Here is a 6,000-nt window from a genome sequence, read left to right on the forward strand (position 1 = left end):
ATGTGGGTTAGTCTCCTTTGGCTTGGTCGGGGCCACGCTTGGGGGTGGTTGAAGGAGTATGCCACCACAGGTTATATTTTGCGGCTGTCGGGGTCGTACCCGGTGTGAACTTCCTCAGGAATTTCCGGTTGCGCAGCAATACTCGGCCCGAGCCATCAACCTTTACCACGTACTGCCTTACCTCGACAACTGTCCCGGTCATGTCCCATTTGGATGCGAACATGGTCACCAACCCGTAGGGGTGGTAGACAGCGAGTGTGTTGTGACCAAGTGTCCATCATGAGAACATGGCGCTTGTGTAGTGCTTCTTCCCTGGATGTCAGGGTTTTGCGCCATGTGGTGTGGGGGTTGTACTTCCCAGGAAGGGTTGAGATGAGATCGCGGATCGGGTGACCGAAGACGCACATGGCTGGGGAGATTCTGGTGACTGGGTCTGGAGTGTTCCTGTACTAGAGGACTGCTTTCTGAATGGCATCTGTGTCCAGGTCTCCATTTGTCCCCGTGTTGTTAGTAATCAGGCGCTTCATCGTTTTCACTGCGATTTCCGCACTGCATTTGCTGTGTGGAAATGCTACCGACGATAGTCGGTGGTGGACACCCCAGTCTCTCAAGAACCCACGTGTTTCGGTTGCCGTGAATTCTGGCCCACTATAGCTGGCAAGTTCCTCAGGAATTCCGTAAGTGACAAATGCACGGCAAAAGTTGTTAATTAGTCCTTTAGCACCACTGGTAGACTTTGATATAAGTGGCCAGTTCGAGTATCGGTTCACAATTACCAAGTAGTGGGCGCACTTGTGAGTGAAGTGAAGTCGTCAGCACATATCGACTGGAATGGGTAAACAGGCAAGACGGGTGGGGTAGGGGGGCGGATGATTGGGAGAGGCCATGCAGTGGCAATCCTCACAGTTATCTTTAGTCGCCTGTATGTCTGCGGTAATGCCTGGCCAGTACACTGATGCCTCTGCACGAGCAGTCATCATGGAAACGCCCTGATGTGCCGAATGTAACGTGGATAGGACACCCTAGCGCAAGCGCGTGAGGACGATAACAAGATCTTTGAACAATGCGACACGCTCGTTCCGTAGGTGGTAGTACGCATGGAGGTGTTGTGGCATGTCATCTTTTGACGTTGGGAACCCATGTTCGATGAGCTCTGTGAGCACGTGAAGGGCGGGATTGCTTGCTGTAGATTCCCGTACACGGTCCCAGGTGACCGCTGGAAGGGAATCTAGGGCTGAGGTATGCGGGCTCTTCAATCATGCATGTGTCACAGTCCCTCATGCGTATGCCGGCAAGGATTCGTGGTGGACCGACGGTATGGAGTGGTCGCAGACTGATGCATTGTCGTCGAAAAGATACAGTTTTTCTGGGTTGGTGTCGCCTCTTGGATAACGTGAAATGGCGTCAGCTGCTTTGTTGCGCATTCCTGGTACGTACACAATGCAGAAGCAGTAGCGCAGTGTCTTCTCCTTTAGGTTGTGCAGGCGAGGATTCGGGATGTCATCCAGGGATCGGTTCCTCAACACCTTAATAGTGGCTTGTGATCTACCGCACTCACCAGGTTTGAGCAACCGAGGACAAAGTAGCGTGATTTGTCAAGGGCATCGGCTACCGCCAAGGCTTCCCCCTCTATTGCGGCATACCTGGATTCGGCTAGGTGAGTGAAACGACTCCCGACTAGGGTCACCTTCCAACCGTCGCGGCAGCAGAATGGCTTGTCTGTTGGGCATTAGCAATGTTTTTGGAACAGCCAGGCACTCAGTCTTCCTGATTCACCAGGGTGTATTCTTGCCATGACTCTTCTCACCACAGTAACTGCTAACAGCTTGTCTGCCACCGTCACTTGCATCCGTCTGACGTGCATCACCCCTGTTTACCGCATTTTGGCGCTTGATGCGGCGATAGGAGCTGGTGACAGCCTCCGCGCCATGACTGTGGGTGTCCAGCAATCAGGACGCAGACTGCTTACCAGACTATTTCGCTTCGATGAACCTGATCGTTTCCTCCAGCGACATCTCCTGCCGCTGATCGCTAAGTAGATCCAGCTGGATGTCCTGGTCGGCAAAACTTCATGCAAGCACGTCTTTGATCACGTCGTCCGCAAAGTTTACGCTTAGTCCACATATGCACCTCCTGAAGTATTTGGACGTGTTTGCTTGGGCCTTCACACGGGCGTGAAATGCCCGTATCGGTTCCTCGCGGCCCTGTCGCATGTTTGAGAGAGCCGCCCGCGCCACCATTGCGTTCTCCCCGCGCACCGCGAGGGCTTCTATCGCACTGAGCACCGCCTCCTCCGATTCGCCTACCAGGCTCCTCCCCGCGGCGCTGGTGATGTCTTTGCATAGGCTCTCCTCACAAAATTCAAGGAGCTGTACCACAACATTATCGCCTTCGAGCCCGGTTCCCTTGAGGTATTCGCTCCAGCGAGTTAGGAAATAGTCCTACTCCCCACTTGTGCCGGCCGCTGATCTTGTTGGGCGCTTGAGTTTTTTAACCTTGGTGCTTGGCGGGTGGTATTGAGCTACTGGGCCCTGGGCATGAGTCGTTGTGTGGGCGTTCAGGAGCGCTGCGGTAATGATGGGCTTTGTGGATGCCTCAGTTCGATAGGTGCATCCCGGCACTGGGCAACCAATGCTTTGTGCGGCCGTTTTGCTACTTATCACTGTGAATTACCTACTAGGGAATTACTGACAGAGTGAATTACTTTAATCACTGTAAACCATTTGGGTACTACTGTATGTTGTTGTTATAGTCGTGGCGATGAAATTCTCACAAAACAAAAACACGCCATTTGATTACAACAGCTGATTCATTCTCTCTCTCTCTCTCTCTCTCTCTCTCTCTCTCTCTCTCTCTCTCTCTCTCTCTCTCTCTCTCTCTCTCTCTCTTTTCTCTCTCTCTCTCTCTCTCTCTCTCTCTCTCTCTCTCTCTCTCTCTCTCTCTCTTCGTGTTATACAATACTTACATTTAGATGAAGAAACTAAAATTAGTTTTCTTAGTGTCAATTAAATACGAAAGGAAAAAATTATGCCGAATCTACATCCATTTCAATCATAGCTAAAAATACGGCATCCAATTTCATCAGCAAACCACTATTTTTTGGGAAACATCATCTTATTCTAGAAAATTGCTACTCTTTAAATAGTTAATTGCACATAAAGAAAGCGTGTACTTTTGTTTTTAAATTTCGGGTGTGTTTTAAAAATCGAGTATTGTTGACTTCTTTTTGTTTTACTTTTGGCTGTGATTAGATCAGCTGACATCTAGCTGCCGCTCGAGAGTGTACGAATACACTAACAAAGTATCGTTTATACAATTTCTTAACTTATTCAAACTGTCTACAGTATACAGTTGATATTACATAAGCACCAATGTGTTATAACCTATCAAATTTTTTTGTTTTGTACATTTAAACCCCCCTCTCTCTCTCTCTCTCTCTCTCTCTCTCTACCTCCCTCTCTCTCTCTCTCTCTCTACCTCTCTCTCTCTCTGTGGGCTACTTTTCACTACCTCCCATTCCTTACCTCTCTCTATCTCTCTAACAAATGATATCTTTGTTGCTCCTCAAAATTTCATTTATATTGAAAATCAATCATGATTCAATTTTCCTTACTTTCTCCAATCTCGCACCATCGGTCACATCGCGGTATTTTCGAAATTTCCGGAAAATCCGCGATATATGTATATACATGGGTTATGAAAAAAATCCGCGAAGTGATGAATCCGCAATGGTCGAACCGCGAAGTAGCGAGGGCTCACTGTACTGACCTTTTAAGTCCTTTTAGCTGTTTTCACGTTCTCCACAGGTTTGCGGGTTTGTTCACATCGTCGTGTAGGGACACACAATCAGGTAGATGTAGTAACAGACTTAACTTTAATACACAGCAACACTGTTCTTGACAATTCCCGGTTGCATTAGATTCAAGTCCGTTCACTTTTGTTACGGCCACGTTTTGTTTACCCTCGGCTAGCACTAGTCACCACATTATCACTCAGCTCGTCGCATCACTTACAATATTGTCTTTTAACAATGACATCTCCCTCGGATCGTTTGTACATAAATAGGAACGATTTCCAATTGTATTTGGCATATAAACAATGCACTAACAAGCTACAAGCGAGGGGTGCGCTCTACAACGCTTCACAGTGTCACACACGCGACGTTCGTAAGTCATGGTTCTCTAATTATGATACTTTAATTTCACATCACTTGCACGAGCCAAATTTTTTTAGAACCTACTTGGAATTGCACTTTAAACTCAATTCCCACCTCAGGGGCCCATTACTGTAGGGGTTTGCGGGCTGGTGGTAATTCGAAAACAATAGTTTTGTGGATGTCAGAACACAACTAAACAGCCAAGAAACCGACAGGAAAAAATGGGAGCCTTTGTAGTTAGTTGGGATGGACCGGGTTGGTATTTATGGTAAAAATACTTATACTCAAAATTCCCAATGAGGAAAAAGATTAAATTTCAGTAGACTCCCACCAACCTCTTTTGCTGTAATTTATATTTTTCTTGGGTGAAATATGCGCAAATGACTTCTCAATACATTATCCGCGTATATCCAAGGGGAAAAATAATAATCAAATTACTGGAACACACACATTCGACCAACAGTCCAAGACAATGCGGTAACATCTATAATTGCTTTACGGGTGGGTATTAGATTTTGGGGGTCTCTTTTCCTGATACTTAATTTGCCCATAACTTGTTAAGTCTGATGCAACATCTCTTAATGCTTTACTCTCCCATTTATGATTTTTAAATCGAATTAGGCAATAGGAAGCCAGATATATTCTAATCACTCCTTTTGATTAATTTTTCTTGAAATTGGTTAATGTGCTTCAGCGATTTTATCTTTAAAAAAATCTGAATATACTGCACCCCAGACAAAGCAATTAAGACTATTTTCAATTTACAATGAAGAAAGTACATTTCTAAATGATACACGTATTGCTTCTATAAGAAATAAAGACCAAAGTATTCCAAACCGTGCATGAGTGCATTATCCCATACAGATGATCGATCAACATTACCAGCAATGGTACGGTAAAGCTAGCAAGACTAAACTCGAAAAGTGTTCAGTGCAATTTTTCTGTAAGCAATTACAAAGCTAGTTTTGTGGATGGGCTTTTTTCAATGCAACCTATTCGGATTACTGTACTCTGACTCCTATAATCAAGGAAAATCACTGCAAAATAAGTCTTAGCCTATACTAAGAATACGGCTGTGTAATAAGGGTTGCACGGCAGTAGGTAAGGGTATGGCGTCTAAGTTAGGCTAGGTTAGGTGGGGAAGTTGAAGTTAGCTTGTGTTTTTGTGCTCATTCCCTTCTAAAATCGGATCATAATACAGATTGTGAAGTGTGTTCGGAAGAAAGCGGAGCTCGAAAGAGAATGGTGCTTGAGAAGTCGAGATAACTGCAGCAGTTAGTCCGGAAGTGTTCTTTTACCTTCTAATTTGTACATAAATTAAATAAAAATTCAATTAGTTTCCATGTCGTTTTGTTGGTTTCTGCTATTATTATCTTCCATAACTTCTTAGATTTCATTTTATCCCATCCAAACCCAGATTTCTTACATGGGGTTCCACCATTACTGTTAGGGGTTATGTTGGGTGGTGTTAATAAGAATACTAGTGCAGATGATAACATCATCAAAACAAGAAAACTGGAAAAAACTGTTTTTCATACAAATGGCTAGGTGGAAGGCTACGGAAATTTTAACATTTTTCCAACTTCAGACTTTGTAAAATTCCAGACTGAACGAAAAAAAAATTTAAACGGGAAATCAAACAAGACTACCACCTAACCTGAAGAGCCATATCCTTACCAACCAGGGGGGCATTGTACCTTGCTAATCCACTTGACCAACATGCCCTTATTTTACCCGTAGAGTAAGTCTTAACTGTGTTTGCTTCAAACCTAGCAAGGTAACATTAAATTATAACATTCGTAAAAGTAGTTTCATACCATATTTCAGTCAAAACGTAAACATTT

General features: G+C 44.7%; 1 long non-coding RNA gene across 1 annotated transcript in view; it reads right to left on the bottom strand.

Moving 5' to 3' along the window:
* LOC137624990 (uncharacterized) overlaps positions 1-6,000 on the bottom strand; it is a 65,661-nt gene that overhangs the window by 58,864 nt on the left and 797 nt on the right. The window lies entirely within an intron of this gene.

The sequence above is a fragment of the Palaemon carinicauda genome, chromosome 31 (genome assembly GCF_036898095.1).
Source record: "Palaemon carinicauda isolate YSFRI2023 chromosome 31, ASM3689809v2, whole genome shotgun sequence".
Lineage (NCBI taxonomy): Eukaryota > Metazoa > Arthropoda > Malacostraca > Decapoda > Palaemonidae > Palaemon > Palaemon carinicauda.